Source organism: Rhipicephalus microplus, chromosome 5, assembly GCF_043290135.1.
Source record: "Rhipicephalus microplus isolate Deutch F79 chromosome 5, USDA_Rmic, whole genome shotgun sequence".
Taxonomy (NCBI): domain Eukaryota; kingdom Metazoa; phylum Arthropoda; class Arachnida; order Ixodida; family Ixodidae; genus Rhipicephalus; species Rhipicephalus microplus.
The window spans coordinates 161,416,297-161,432,484 of NC_134704.1; the positions used below are offsets into that span (position 1 = coordinate 161,416,297).

The 16,188-nt window shown below is 44.7% G+C and overlaps 2 non-coding genes across 2 annotated transcripts; both read right to left on the reverse strand.

Annotated features, from left to right (window-relative positions):
• Positions 1–10,024: 10,024 nt before the first annotated feature.
• On the reverse strand, positions 10,025–10,097 carry TRNAG-CCC (transfer RNA glycine (anticodon CCC)). Its single transcript has one exon. It is a non-coding gene; the product is annotated as a tRNA-Gly (tRNA).
• Positions 10,098–15,254: 5,157 nt separating this feature from the next.
• On the reverse strand, positions 15,255–15,326 carry TRNAW-CCA (transfer RNA tryptophan (anticodon CCA)). The gene has a single exon. It is a non-coding gene; the product is annotated as a tRNA-Trp (tRNA).
• Positions 15,327–16,188: the final 862 nt, after the last annotated feature.

Consider the following 16,188-nt stretch of genomic DNA (forward strand, 5'->3'; position numbering starts at 1 on the left):
CGCGTTGTCGCGATAGCTGTCCAAGGGTACACCGAGGTACTTTAGGGGTTTGCTTTCCCATTTTACGTTAAGGTATACCTCAGGCCTCACATCCCAGTTGCCGTACCAAAAGGCAGTTGTTTTATGCCAGTTAATTACACTGCCCGTCATGTCACAAAATTTATTTGCCATGTAAACGACTTCACATATACTTTGTCTATCTTGGCAGAGTACTGCCACATCGTCAGCATATGCGAGTAATTTTATCTCCGTGTTCTGTAACCGAAAACCTTGCACTCTTGAGTTTTGAATGATTGATAAGCAAAAGGGTTCTAGGTAGATGGCGAATAACAATGCTGAGGCCGGGCATCCCTGTCTGATAGAACTTAGTATTTCAATTTCTTCACTGAGCTGCTTATTGACTATCAACTGCGTTACACACTGTGAATATGCCATCTTCAAACCATCAAAAATTACGTCACCAACTCCCACATGCTTCAACACACTGAACAATACTTCATGGGAGACGCGGTCAAAAGCTTTCTGTAGATCTATCTGCATGATTGCTATTCGTTCTTCAAAGGCGTCACAAATCTCTAGTACACTTCTTACTATATGTATGTTCGTGGTGATGCTGCGACCTTTTATGCCGCATGTCTGGTGTGTCCCTACAATCTTTTCAATAATGTTCTGAATTCTCCTGGCTAAAACCTTCATGAATATTTTATAATCAGTGTTCAAAAGACTGATAGGTCGATATGATGTTACAGATTGAAGTTTGCTGCTATCATCTGTCTTCGGAATCAAGGCAGTATGCGCCTGCGTGTAAGAGCGTGGCAGTTTTTTCTTTTTGTATGCTTCTACGATAACTTCGTATAGCGCAACTGCCACGTCTTCTTTATAAACTTTATAAAACTCCGCCCCGATTCCATCAGGGCCGGGCGTCTTGCCTGTACTTAGGTCGTCAATAGCTTTTTTTATTTCCCGTACGCTGATAGGAGCCCCTAATTTTTTTCGTGTATCGTCGTCAAGCTTGGGCATCGCATCAAGAAAGACATCACAAAAACCCGTGGCCATCGGTACTCGTTTTCCGAGCAGATTGCGATAATGGTCCACAAACGCCTCCATTATCTGATCTTTTTCATTCGTCAGTATGTCATTACGTACTATTTCTCTGATTTCATTTCTTTGTGCGTACTTTTTTTCATCACCCAAAGCTCGTTTTGTGGGCGTCTCACCTATCCAAAGTTTTTCACTTCTAGCTCTTATTATAGCGCCTTTATACTTCTCTTTATCTAAAATCTCCAGTTTGTTTTTAGTATCTGTTATTTCATTGGTAAAGGAGCCGGGTTTCACAGTTTCTTCTGCGCCACCGAGTCCACTCAGGGTGGCCGTTCGCGCAGAAGCGGTAGCATGTTTTGCTCGCTCTTCTGTCGATGAAGCACATGTAAAATGACCAGTCATTTACATAGACAGATAAATAGATAGACATATGGATGAAAATATTAAAAAAAGTGCCGCCATATCCACGAAGTGAATGATGATGAGTGGGCGAAGTTCCGGAGGTAAACCTGGTAAACCATCAATCCTTCGTACATTTTGCCCACTTGATTTTATTGCAACACACCACCTAGCGTACATCGCTGAACTAAATCTAACGATTGCCTTCCACCAATGACACGCGCCATATGTGACACCATTTCTATATTATAACATCTCGCATCTTTCATCATCAATTACAAGTACCACCGTCTAGTCTATAATGGGCACGGCGGCACCCGAAGCATGCAGAGCGCTAATCCCTTCTTGTATGTCGTACAGATCGGCACTTTCCAGGTGCTGATACCGTCGGGGCATGAAGAAGCGGGCAAACCGACGACAGCGTGGACAGCAAATCCAGGCCGTGATAAAGCCCGCCACGTGCAACACGCACCGGTTGGTCTGGATGGCCGGCCCTACAAGTTGGACCCGTTGGGTTCAGCGACGTACTGCGCCGACGCCATCTTCAGCGCCCCCTCGGTGCCTCACTCAACGTCGACAACCCTGGATATAAATACGGCCCCCCAAGCGACGATCGGCACTTTCCTGCTGCTGATACCGGCGGGGCATGAAGAAGCGGGCAAACCGACGACAGCGTGGACAGCAAATCCAGGCCGTGATAAAGCCCGCCACGTGCAACGCGCGCCGGTTGGTCTGGATGGCCGGCCCTACAAGTTGGACCCGTTGGGTTCAGCGACGTACTGCGCCGACGCCATCTTCAGCGCCCCCTCGGTGCCTCACTCAACGTCGACAACCCTGGATATAAATACGGCCCCCCAAGCGACGGTGATTAATGGGCACGGCGGCACCCGAAGCATGCAGAGCGCTAATCCCTTCTTGTATGTCGTACAGGTGAGAAAACGCTACGTCGAATGCATGCGTTCTGACTGCCTCTTCTTGATTGTGCTGCCGTGCCCAAGGTTGCTTTGTGATCCCTTGTGTAACTTGTCCTGCTATTTGAGGGACCTGTTATTACTAGCAGGTGACGTCGAGACAAACCCCGGGCCCGACTTAAAACAAATTTCTCAACAACTAACGCAAATTGCTGGTGATATTAAAGAAATTAAAGAAGAACGACTAACCGCTATTGAGTCCAAATTAGAAAAACTGGCTGCCTTAGATGAAAAAATACTGGACTGCACCACAAAAGTTTCCGCCTTAGAAAAAGTAGTATCAGGCCTAGAATTAAAGCTGGATGAATGAGAAAACCGGTCAAGAAGAAGTAACTTGATAGTGTATGGCATCCCCGAGGATGAAAAAGAAGACGAGGAATCACTAGAGCAAGTAATAAACAATACAGTTGCGAAAGGTGTTCTGAAAATTGAACCTGTTTCAATCGAAAGGATACATCGGCTCGGTAAACCAAGCGCGAACAAAACTAGACCAATAATTTTCAAACTCCTTGATGATCGAGACAAAACAAAGATTTTGAAAAACTCTCATAAACTAAAGGATACCGACATATCAATTGGCGAAGACTTTTCCCAGCGTGTGCGTAATATAAGAAAAAAATTGTGGGACTCAGTGAAACCAAATAAGAAATCCGGGCAAAAGGTACATCTTGTCTACGACAAAATTAGTATAGACCGTATTCTTTATCGCTGGGATGACACCGTAAACGATAAAGTGATGATTGGCGAGGCAAAAATCCCTCAACTGGAAAAAAAAAACCTGCCAAGCGACGGGCCGGCGTCTCGCACTCGAAACCGCCCCAGTTGAGGTTTATAAATGTGAATTGCCGAAGTGTCTTAAACAAATTAGAATCTCTTGAATGCCTACTTCTCGACCTTGAGCCAGACTGTGTTGCTTTAACCGAAACCTGGTTAAATAATGACATTTTAGATAGTGAAGTAACGCCCCAAATTACAATATAATGCGGAAGGACAGACCGACACGAGGCGGTGGAGTAGCGTTAATGATAAAACGCGAAATACAATACACTGTGCTGCCAGAGGTTGAAGGTGTAGAAGCTGTCTTTTTGAAACTAAAATTTGGCCTTCACACGACAATTGTGGGCTGCTGCTATCGCAGTCCTACTTCTGGCGAAGATAGCATGCAATCGCTCTACAACTACATTGAACAAAACATACAAAGCGCAAGATTCATCTTGTTGGGTGATTTTAACCTTCCTGATATCGACTGGCAATCCATGAAATTTCATTCCGCATGCTCAGATGTCCTTATCGACACAATGCTGCGATTTAATCTTCACCAAGTAGTCAACAAACCAACACGTGTCCAGGGAGAAACTTCAAATATTCTTGACCTTATATTCTTGAGTAACCACTTCCCAGCCGATGAAACAAAGATTGAAGTTATGGATGGCATATCTGATCACAAGCTCACTTTGTGCACTGTCCCCTTTCGTGATAAAATAGAACCAACAGAGGACGGTACCGCCATCTAGTGAACACTGCAAGAACTAAACTAGAGGTGGCTACATACAGGCTACAGTGGACGCACAGCCCACGCCCTAAGGAGCTTCGCCCCTAAAACAACGTGGTCTCTCGTGAGTTGGTTTAAGGGTTCTGCTATTTTGGAAAAGTTCGGAATGAAGCGGCGATAGTACGCACAAAGGCCCAGAAAACGGCGTACGTCGCGTTTATTCGTGGGCGTTGGGAAGGCAGTGACAGCCACTGTTTTCGCGGGGTCTGGGCGAATTCCATCACTTTGAGGACATGGCCAAGAAACTTGAGCTCCTCGTAGCCGAAGTGGAATTTTTTGGGTTTGAGCGACAGGCCAGCTGTTCGTAGCGCCTCAAGTACTGCACGAATACGCTGAAGGTGTTGCTCGAAAGCCGATGAAAAAATGACGACGTCATCTAAATAGAAAAGACACGATTGCCACTTGAGACCGGACAAAACTGTGTCCGTCATTCGTGTAAAAGTCGCAGGAGCAGATCACGGCCCAAAAGGAAGCACCCTGAATTCGAAGAGCCCGTCAGGAGTAAAGCAGGCGGTCTTTTCTCGGGCACGCGCATCGATCTCAATTTGCCAGTAACCACTGCGTATATCCATGGATGAAAAATATCGGGTGTTTCTAAGGCGGTCGAGTGAGTCGTCGATGCGAGGAAGCGGATGAACGTCTTTCTTTGTCACGGTGTTCAGTTTGTGATAATCAACACAGAAACGCAATGCGCCGTCTTTCTTTTTCAAAAACAAAACCGGTGATGCCCATGGGCTTGTAGATGGCTGAATGATGTCGTCAGCAAGCATTTGTTGTACCTGGTCATGGATGGCGTCTTGTTCTCTGCGCGAAACTTGATAAGCATGTTGTCGAATAGGCCTTTCACTGGGCTTGTACAGATTGTACATGTCAGGGATATAGGTCTAAAGTTAGATATATCATTTCCGCATCCTCCTTTATGCACAGGAACAACTTTGGCCTTTTCCCACTCCACAGGTAAAGAGCACGTTGATAGTGATTTGTTAAACATGACGCACAGATATTTAGCAAAATTACTTACCCGGATTTTAAATATGCCGACGACACCAGCATACTAAATTATCTAAATATAAAGTTTCCGTCCTTCGAAGAATTGTCGAATGATAGTTCCACGACCATTGAAACATTATGGTCTCAGTTAAAAGAAATTATGCACCACTGTATTAATACCTTTGTACCTCTTAGAGTGAAAAAAATTAAGAAACACAACCCGTGGATAACACGTGAGGTAATACATGCGAAACGCAAAGTAAAGCGAATACGAAAGAGAATGAAACGAAAACCCGGAGCAGTAACAGTAAATAATTTGACTGCTGCTGTGAGTGACCTAAAAACAAAAATCAAAACAGCGAAGAGCAACTATTTCACTAAAACGTTGCCAAACTTTCTAAAAAATTCCCCCAGCAAGCTTTGGAGCTACCTAAAGCCTGCAAAAAACAACAAAAGCAACACACCCCCGGAAAAAGATAACCCGATCACTGCAGACAAAATGAACAGCTATTTCAAGTCTGTATTCACTGTCGATGACGGAAACATTCCAGACATCGACACTAGTGCGGAAGGTACCCTGGAATTGATTATTGTCAATGAGGCCGGTGTCATAAATCTCTTGTTAAACTTGGACACAAAAAAAGGAGCAGGGCCTGACAACATTCCTAACATCTTTCTTGTAAGATATGCAGAGGTGCTAGCTAAATATCTGTGCGTCATGTTTAACAAATCACTATCAACGTGCTCTTTACCTGTGGAGTGGAAAAAGGCCAAAGTTGTTCCTGTGCATAAAGGAGGATGCGGAAATGATATATCTAACTTTAGACCTATATCCCTGACATGTACAATCTGTAAAATCTTGGAGCACATAATTCTTAAACAAATAACTAATTTCCTAGAAGAAAAACGTATATTATCTCCCTATCAGCATGGCTTTCACCGAGGTCTTTCAACCATAACCCAATTAGTGGAATTAACACATGAGGTATCCCAGAGTATTGACAACCAAAAACAAACTGATCTAATCTTCCTCGATTTTGCCAAAGCATTCGACAAGGTATCACACAAGAAATTACTTCAAAAACTTGAGGCCACCTCAGGAAATTCTACTGTTCTTAACTGGATCAAAAATTATCTTACTGATCGTACACAGTATGTGGAATTTAACGATGAAACCTCTGCTACCACCTCCGTCACATCTGGAGTTCCGCAGGGCTGTGTGCTGGCGCCAATTTTGTTTCTTCTCTTTATTAATGATTTGCCTACAAATATTAAGGAAAAAATCAAATTATTCGTGGATGACTGCGTGCTATATCGAGAAATAAACTCAACGGAGGACCATGTAGCTTTAAATAGTGCTTTACAAGATGTTTCCTGCTGGTGCCGTAAATGGCAGATGTCACTTAATGCAAACAAGTGTACAATTTTATCAGTAAGTCGAAAAAAAAACTAGGTCAAATTTTCTTTACACCATTAATGACATTCCCATAACTAGAGTAAGTCAGCATATATATCTTGGAATTATTATAACTGAAGATCTAAGATGGGATGCACACATAAGTTACGTTACTTCAGCTGCACTACGCCGCTTGTTTACACTCAGATACCGACTTCGCCAGGCCCCGCCTTCTCTAAAACTGCTTGCATACACTTCCCTTGTGCGATCATTACTTGAATACGGTAATATTATTTGGTCACCATTCACAAAACAGCAAATCACGAAACTGGAAGGAATACAAAGGAAAGCCATGAGGTTCATTTACAACAAGTACAGACATACAGATTCTCCGACTAAACTAATGAAAAAAGCTGGATTACTTACTCTAATGAATAGAACAAGGTTAGCACGTGCAAAATTCATACATGAATTAATACATGGTCATTTAAACATTGATGTATCCGCTTATCTTACGTTTGATCAAACTAGAACAACACGCCAAAAACACCCAATGAGACTTAACGAATACTCCTTCAACACAAACTGCTTTAAGTACTCATTCTTTCCGTTAGCCACTAATGAATGGAATAAACTGGATCCGAGTATCTCCAGCAATACCGAATTAGCAAAATTTCTAACCCTTGTCGAAAATGAACTTTGTATTATGCAAACGGAATCACCTGGTTGATTTTAATATGTGTGTTCGTGTGAACATTATACGAGCGAAGTATCATGTCATCATATTTTTTCTTTAAGCAATTTTAGTACTGAATCCAGGTGAAGATAAATCGCTCTGTTGATTCTTGAACATGTTTCTGTTTTTCAGTGTGTATAAATTTGCCCTTCCTTGAAATACTTCGCCATATTGTAGGGTAGTTTCTTATTGCTGTAACTTCTTGTTGTGTTTCTTGATGCATATGCCAATATGTCAACCAATGTGTCAACCAAGTCGCTGAATTTATTTTCTTCGGACAACTTTTCTTTACACTGTAAACAGAAATAAGCCGAGATAGGAGTAAATGACCTTGTCCTTTAGCGCACGCCCAGATGGGAGTTTTAAAAAACCGTCCGGAGGGAGTAAAAAATTTACTCCCCATCAGTAGGGGGTTTTTGCATGGTGCCAGGGGAGTTTTTATTTACATCCATTGGGGAACTTCTTCAGGTCAGTATGGGAGTAAATTTTTTGCATCGACAAAAAAAAAAAATTACGTCAACAGCTGTACCATGCGCAAGCGTAAGTTTAATTACATAACATTTAATGCGCACAACAGTGATTACAGTACACAAACATTATCACAACGTTCACGTTATATCACAACACTCGCACTCACCACAGCTTGCCACACGCAGTACACACCTACTATACAGTCACCGGGTATATATATGCACCACATTTTTACCTCCCATGTAGCCCTGGTGAAAGCCTTTTTTCGCTATTAGTTAGGCAATAAATACGCACGGCGTAAGTATGAAGTATGAAGTGCTCACATCACGCAGTGGCGTGATGTGAGCACTTCAACACACATGCCTTTTATCCTAAGCCCGCCTAACATTCATTAGTTTTTTACTATAGCGAAAAAGTTTCATCAGTTGACGCTCTGTCGTACGGGCTGAATTTGCATTAGCAGTACTGTTTGTGGACCCGTAAAATGCACGAAATCATACACAAAGTGCGCGCGGCCTTGAACGAACACATTAACGAGGCACATTTAGCAGCTCCAGCGATGAACCGAGGTAGACCGCCGCTACCGCATTCGACGACTAGGCCTCACTCTCGAGTACGGCACGGTGATTCGATGAATGAGAGCTGGCGATCACAAAATGCTTGCTGATGTGCAGTTTACGTCTCGTTTTTCCGATGCACAGAAATAGGTGTCCGCTATCCACGCAGTTTAAGCTACGGAGCGATAGACTTAAACGAATGAGACGGTTCGCAGTCGCTTTTCCCGTTGCTCGCATGCATTGCATGTATAGCTCGCAGAGCTCGCCACGGCGCCGGTGCGCAGTGCGAGCTCGATACGATGCCGGCTCGACACCGACGGCATAGCGAGGCCTTCTTACCACGTAGATGTTACAGCCGCGATGAAATACCGGTGACACTCTGAGAAGCCACTATCGGCGGAGACGGGGCGAGCGCGTCGCCGGCGCAACTCTCAGACTGGTTGCCGGCCAGCCTGCCGTAGTCGAGCGAAGCCTACTTCGAACCGCTTCGAAGTTTTACGGCGCAATCGCTGACGATCGTACTCCGCCTCATTCGGCGCTCGCCTTGTAGTTAGTCATTGACAGCTGCGGTCGCAAGGCGCAGAAGACTGTTATACATCCCAGCAGCCTTCATTTTTTGTGAAACACATTCTTTGCATCGCCGGTGGTCGGTGCTAGCTCGTAGCGCTTGCCGCGGTGGCCGGCGCGCAGTGCGAGTTCGATACGATGCCGGCTTGATACCGACGGCATAGCGAGGCCTTCTTACCACTTAGATGTTACAGCCGCGATGAAATACCGGTGACACTCTGAGAAGCCACTATCGGCGGAGACGGGGCGAGCGCGTCGCCGGCGCAACTCTCAGACCGGTTGCCGGCCAGCCTGCCGTAGTCGAGCGAAGCCTACTTCAGACCACTTTGAAGTTTCTGATGGTGAAACTCCAGGAGCAGCCGCTGACGATCGTAACAGCTTACTTTTGCTACCATTAATTTATTCTTCGAAGTTTTTTGTTACTCGGCCCTTTGAAGCGCGGCATTCACGACGTTTCGTTGAGGAATCAGACCGATGTGCAGCGTGGTTTAACGGTGCGAAATATATTGAAATGTTCCCAGTAAATACCAACCAGTCGTTGCTATTCTTCGGTGCACTTATAATATCGTTGCCTGTTGACAGATGCTTACACGATTAGCCACACAAAGCACATGTGTTTCACACCGACGTGCAAACATATGCCCGTACACACACATACACACACACACGCACACGCACACACACACACACACACACACACACACACACACACACACACACACACACACACACACGTCACGCCCAAAGAGGGTTTTTAAAGCTCCTATAGGGAGTTTGTGACCACGCGACCTGAAACTCCCTGGGGAGTTTAACAAGGTCATGTCGTTCATAAACTCTGTGATTAAGGAGGGACGTTTTACGATGACATGTGCCGAGTTCACTCCCTACCAGGGAGTAAATAATTGAGGCAGGGGAGTTTTGTGGGCTTATGTGCTGGAGAAACTCCCATCTCGGCTAACTTTTGCTTACAGTGTACACTAATGTTTTATGCCTTCTCTGATCTGAAATTGTTAAATGATCCGATTCTGTTAGTTTCATTCTGTACTTTATCGCGATGTATGTCTTTATCGTTTACCTATTCAAATTTTTATGTTCACGCCCTTCCTGCTAAAATCCCTGATGGGATTGGCAGTATGTCGAAATAAATAAATAAATAACATCTTTCATCTTTTCATCATCAGCTACAAGTACCGCGATCTAATGAACACTTCAAGAACGAGAGGTGGCTACCTACAGGGGACGGTCCCGCCATCTAGTGAACACTGCAAGAACTAAACAAGAGGTGGCTTCATACAGGGGACGCACAGCCCACGCCTTAAGGAGCTCCGCCCCTAAAAGGGAATTTGACCCGGACGTCATTCGAACACGCAACCTTCTGATCTGGGGGTCAGACGCGCTACCGTTGCGCTACCGAGTCCACTTAGGTTAGCCGTTCACACACACGAGATAGTACGTTTTGCTTGGCCTTCTGTCGATGAAGCACAGGTAAAGGGACAAGTCATTGCAGACAAACAGATAAGTGGATAGACAGATAGTTGAAAATGAAAAAAAAGAACTTGACCTGGACGCCAGTGATTCGAACACGCAACCTTCTGATCTGGAGTGAGACGCACGAGCGTTGCGCCACCGAGTCCCTTTGTTTTTCTTTATTCAGAGTTTAGTACATCATGTGCACACATCAATAAAAACACTTTCGCAAAAAGTACAAAGAAGCTTTTAAAAACGCCAAACACACATTGCTTGGCGTAATATTATTAGAAAAGTTTAAGCACGACCAGTTCATTCACTACAGGTTGCCACTCTGCATGCATAAGTACATATATTATATAGGGTATGCTTTCAATGAAGTATTTTCTGGCAGGGCATGCATTAACATCAAGATGACGACATATACCATGCATGCTTTCCAGATGGCGTGCATACTTAACAACATAAATATATCATATGGTATGCCAATGTCGCTATTAAAAGGTAGAAAACGGATTCCATAAGGTGGTAAATGTAGTTCTTTTCTTAAAGTTCTTTGCAAAATGTCCCAAATAAATGTAGCGTCCAAACAATCTAAAAATAGGTGACCAATGCTCTCTAGCTGGCTTGTGACATAAAAGACAATTAACAGATCATGGGACAAATAAACCTTTTTCCTGTTGCAATGGTTTTACCGGAAGCGTGCCAGGGTGTAGTTGAAAGAAAACGTCTTTGCTGATGGTCGTATCCCAATTCTTTAACCCTTTTCAGGACGTTTTTCTCAGGACCTTTTCCGTACATCGTACGGTAAATCGGCACAGGTAGCATTACATCGGTAAGGTCCTTATATAGTTGTCTTCTTGTCACACCACTTGGATAATGTAAAGAAAAACGTCCGTCTAGTATATTGAAAGCAGACACCACTTCGCGCAGATAACCATGAATGCCTTTGCGCCTAGCACAATAGCAAGACACAGCGAATTCGGGTAGATAACAGCATAATCTACTTTGAAGCATAGTAAGAAAGAAACGATGCCTTTGATCGCGCAAAAAATAAACCTTGAAACTATTTGCTTGAAGAATAAGTGGGCTAGTCCCAGCCCACCCGCCTTCACTGAGCGGAAAAGATTTGTATGGCTCCAGCTTTTCCACTTATAGGCCCAAACAAAAGGGGCAAAAACTGTGTTTACCTTTTGTTCTTGAGTGGTTCATGCACAGCACTTGAAGTACATACCAAATTTAGGCCGCTAGAATGATATTGCAGACCGTTAACCTCGCGAATATTCAGAGGATTTTTCCTCCCCACTTCACTTTCTCTCTTAAGTTTTCCGTCTCTTCTTTCTAATATTCAGTGGGATCATTAAAACTCTGCAATTGTCCACTAAGGTACTTCGTCGGCACGGAGCTCCACTTCACCTTTTCGAAGACGTCAAGCTTTCGTCCAAGGTTGCATGCCAGAAACCTGCGCTCTTATCACAAATTAAAGCGCTGCCTGACCACTTGCAGTACTTATCTGCTACGCTAACGGCTTCACTAATGCTTTCCCTACTTTGCGAAAAACAGCGATACCATCTGCGTATGACAGTACTTTGACCTCAGTAGACATCAACTGAAAGCCACGTATTATGTCATTGCTACCCATGTTCAAACAAAAGGGTTTCAAATAGAAGGCAAATAACAATGGGGAAATCGGACATCACCAGCACTCCTAGATATAGGAACGTTTTTGGTGACTTCCTTGTTGATAACAAGGCTAGCAAAGCAGTTCCTATACGACATTTTACGCCATCTAATATAACACTTCCAATATTTACATGTTCCAATATTGAAAATAGTACTGCATGCACGACACGGTCAAAAGCCTTTTCCAGGTCTAGTTGCAGCATCGGTACTTAGCTGTCCCTTACATCGCAGCAATCTAGAATGCTCCTCATGGTGTGGATGTTGGTGCCAATTGTTCGACCCTTGATTCCACATGTTTGGTCCTACTAAAACCTTTATCACACTTTGTAATCTCTTGGCAAACTCCTTCATAAAAACCCCGTAGTCTGTGTTAGTGATGCTTATGGGGCGATAAGCGCCCACAGGCAAGAGCTTTACCGGGTCATCACTCTTCGGGATAAGTACAATATGTGGCCTTCGAAAGAACGGCGCCCTTTCCTTTACTTCATAAGCCTCTGCAACGAGGCGACAAAGTACCTCCGACAGCTCATCTTTGAATGTTTCGTAAAAGAATGCACCTAGTGCATCTGGGCTGGGCGTTTTTCCTTCAGTGAATTCATAATGGCCTTTTCTATTTCTCCAACTGAAATTGGCTGCCCCAGGCGTTCGGTAGTCTCCTTGTCTAGTATAGGCATCATTGACAAGAACTCGCCGTCCAGGTTTTTTTTTTCTTTTACCACTGCTGCCCAGCAATCCTCTGTAATAATCGACAAACGCTTGTTTTATCATTTGTTTGTTCGTGGTCGTCACCTCCTTATTTTTATGCATTTTATATCATTATGCGATGCTTAGCCCTTTTCTTAGCACCGTGAGCGTTTCGTCGGTGATTCGCCCATCCAAAATTGCTCGGCGCGTGCGTGTATGACTGCTCCTCTCTAATTTTCTATGTCCGCTTTTTCGAGCTGTTGTTTTACTTCTCTTATCTCTTTAGCTAAGGTGCCTGATCACGCTCTCTCAAGTGACAACAAGAGTTCAAGCTGGCCCCGTAGTTCCTTTTCATTTGTTTTTCCCTTGTAACGTACCCTACTAATCTTTCGATTGCAGCAATTTTAACTTCTTGCTTGAAATCTTCCCATGCAGTGACCAAACGCCCCGACTCAGTCAAGAGTATTTTATCGATAAGTATTTTAACCTTGTCCACGAAGACTTCATCGCTAAGTAATTTATTGTTCGCTTTCCAAAACTTCCACGAAAAGATTAGCTTTTTGTTTTTCGCACCTATGGTAAACATTACGGCGCTATGGTCACTGAAGGCTACCGGTTTATGCTTACAAGTGTTATATACCGGCACAAGTGCTTGCGATACGTACGCTCTGTCTAATGGGGCACAGCAATCGTGCTGGAAATGCGTGTACTTAAGGTCATTTCCATTTAGCAAAACATTGCCAACATCTTCCAACCCCCTATCTTGCATAAGCTCTGACAACAACAACGCACTTTGATCACGTGTGGTTAGACGTTTCATCCTATCTTCTCAGAAACACACACAGTTGAAATCGACCAGCAGTATCACATTTCTTTCACATTTTAAATACTCTTCGACACGTGCAAAAAAGGGTAACCGCTCAGTTGCGCTGTTCGGTGCATATACACAAATGACAGGCCATTTCACACCAAACCACACAAAATCAGACGAGACAAGGCGGCCATTATCGGTAGTATGAATGCATTCTTCAACTAACCCTAAAAAATTGCGCAAAAAGAGGGCGCACCCCTCTTCCCCTTCCAGGTACCAACAGAGTGAGAAATACAAACATTATTACGGGGCCTGAAAGGTTCGACCATACAGTCCGCTTGTTCTTGGCTTTCGACCTTCATTTCCTGTACCACTACCATATCGAGGTCGTCCTCCAGAAAGAGGCGACTAACCTGATACCGTACTTCTTTCGTCTAAAGCGTAGGCCACGAACATTTAAGGTAGCGACACGTAACTCCGTTTCATGCTGTGAAGGCCGTGCGAACGATAGTGCAGACTACATGGTTCTTACCTCCCCACATGATAGAACCCTGGCTTTCGCGGTTGAATTTGTGGGTATACACGAACAAGTTTGCCCCCCTCCACACGCTTTACATAGTGATGAAGCCATCTTTGTCGCATTCTTGTCCACCTACTTATTTTGCTCCCTCGTTGAAAGTCTGCGCCCGTTGCTACGAAGGGTGGCTTTGGCGGCGTACGCGCACCCGCCGCGATGTTCGGCTTTGTGAACCCGGAACTGAGTCGCCTGTGTGCTGGTGATTTCGCTGCCGGCTCACATCCAATCGTTTTGTGTTGTCCTGCGTCCTCTTTAGAACCTTCTTCGCGTGATGGCTTTGCACGTGGCATGTCTTCGACGGTCACGCCCTTTTTCAGCTGCAGGTTTACTTTCCTGGTCGAGGTTCCAGCGATTCCGTGGACTCGCCATAGCTCTTCCGTTACTTCGGTCACTTTTCCATGGTTCACTAGCACGCGGTGCGCATGTCTTCGTCTGGTACATCATGTAGTAGCTAATAAAGTTTTAGCCGCACATCCTGGTTGTTTGAGTCAATGACGAAGACGCTTTTTCTTGATCTTTACGTCGCTAAGCGCTAATATGTTCTTCGTGGGTTGTGCTGTACTGAAAAACACAGCCCAGATGTGATTCATATGGAATGCGCCTAAAGGAATTACTCAAGTCGGCACACCCTGGTGTGTCAAAGCATCGCGTACATCCTCAGCACAATAAGGTCTTGCATATAGCCGTGTGGAAAAATAGTATTATGAACATACGCACCTGTGGGCAATTGTGGCAGCACGACTTTGTAATCCTGTTTTTGATCGGCAACAATCCTTTTTACACGGCCCATCTGGGCCGCTTAAATTGCCCCAATGGAGCACATGATGCACACATCCGTAAACTGCGGTGGCCGTAAGTGGAATCCTTGCGCCACCGAGTCCATTCGCACCGAGGGTGTAGCATGTTTTGCTCGGCCTTCTGTCAATGAAGCATAGGTAAAGGGACAAGTAATTGCAGATAGACAGATAGATACAGATAGATGAAATTGAAAAAAAAGGAGAAATTGACCAGGATTTGATTCCAACACGCAAACTTGATTGATTTGTGGGGTTTAACGTCCCAAAACCACCACATGATTATGAGAGACGCCGTAGTGGAGGGCTCCGGAAATTTAGACCGCCTGGGGTTCTTTAACGTGCACCCAAATCTGAGCACACGCGCCTACAACATTTCCGCCTCCAACGGAAATGCAGCCGCCGCAGCCGGGATTGAACCCGCGACCTGCGGGTCAGCAGCCAACACGAAAACTTCTGATCTGGAGTCAGACGCGCTAACATTGCGCTACCGAGTCAATTTCGGGGGGGGGGGGGGGTTGCACTACGGATAGATGAAAATGAAAAAAAAAAAGAGCTTGACCCGGACGGGATTCGAACACGCAACCTTCTGATCTGGAGTCAGAAGCGCTAACATTGCGCCACCGAGTCAATTTCGGAGAGGGGGGGGGGCTTTGCACACACGTGGTAGCATGCTTTGCTCGGCCTTCTGTTGAGGAAGCTCGTGTAAAGGGACAAGCCATTCTAGATAGATAAGTAGATAGACAGATAGATGAAAATGAAAAAAAAGCGATCTTGATCCGGGTGTGATTCGAACACGCAACCTCCTGATCTGAAGTCAGATGCTATACTGTTCCGCCATCGAGTACACTTAGGGTGGCCAATCGTACACACAAATAACAAACTCTTTCTGCAGTATATTTGCCTTACGCGGCCGAATTTGAGATGAAATAGCCTGCGTGACTCCTGATATATGGGACAAAAGTTTTGGCAAATGCACCATAAATCATGCCGCCCCACCGTGGTGGTCTAGTGGCAAAGGTACTCGGCTGCTGACCCGCCGGTCGTGGGTTCAAATCCCGGCTGCGGCGGCTGCATTTCCGATGGAGGCGGAAAATTTGTAGGCCCGTGTGTTCAGATTTGGGTGCACTTTAAAGAACCCCAGGTGGTCGAAATTTCCGGAGCCCTCCACTACGGCGTCTCTCATAATCATATCGTGGTTTTGGGACGTTAAACACCATATATCAATCAACCATAAACCATGCCGTCACAGTAACTGACATACCATTACGCAGTCACTTATTTCTTCAAAAGGCGCTACAAAAACGCATTTGAATTTTGTAGCTCGGCTTTGCAAAAAAAAAAACACACACACACACACACACTCGCAATAAAAAGGTTATAAGTTTTTCAGATTCCGGATGCGACCAAAGATTGCCCTCGGACTCTTGGCTATAGTATAGGAAGCTATCAATATTCAAACACAGGCTGAGCTTGTTAGGCAAACGTGTAC